A 684-nucleotide genomic window follows, 5' to 3' on the forward strand; every position below is an offset into this window, starting at 1 on the left:
GTTTTATTTTTTAGTCAAAATTTTTATTTGGCAATTGTTTTTTTCACTAATATCATGAATTTTCTATACTTTGTTTGGGACGGCTTTTTTACTGTTTTTTTCTTTATAGTTAAATTTTTTTTTTTAATTTTTATATTTGAAAGTTGCTTTAAAAAGCAATAAAAAAGTCTTCCCAAATGCAGCCTAAAAAGCTCTGTTTTCTATTGTAGCTTTCAAAAAAGCTTATTTTTTTAAGAATAATTTTATAATCATCTTTATAAAAATGATATCCGTCCAAATTGAATTTTAAAACTTTAAATTTAACTTATAATATTTCATGACATGAAAGCACACCTAACAAAAAATGAAGTGTTATTTAGTAAGAAAAGAAAGAACAAATTGACATAATATCGCAAAACAATAAAAAAGAAATGGAAAGGCGAGATTTATATATTGATATATTCATATCATATTTCCTAAAAGGCAAATAAATCTGAACATAAGTAAGTAGGAAAAAGACAATTGGCCATAATAAAGCCGGAAAATTATTCTGTCCGGACAGTGTATGCGGTATCGTTGTTGATACCGAGTGCGGTACTGAGCACGGTACCGAACGCCTAATGATGCGGTACTTTTTTATTGGTCTCAGGACACGTTCGATGTTGAGACACAATGATCACTGTAATAAATTTTCGAGCGAACGAG

The sequence above is a fragment of the Dendrobium catenatum genome, unplaced genomic scaffold, assembly GCF_001605985.2.
Source record: "Dendrobium catenatum unplaced genomic scaffold, ASM160598v2 fragScaff_scaffold_1056, whole genome shotgun sequence".
Taxonomy (NCBI): Eukaryota; Viridiplantae; Streptophyta; class Magnoliopsida; order Asparagales; family Orchidaceae; genus Dendrobium; species Dendrobium catenatum.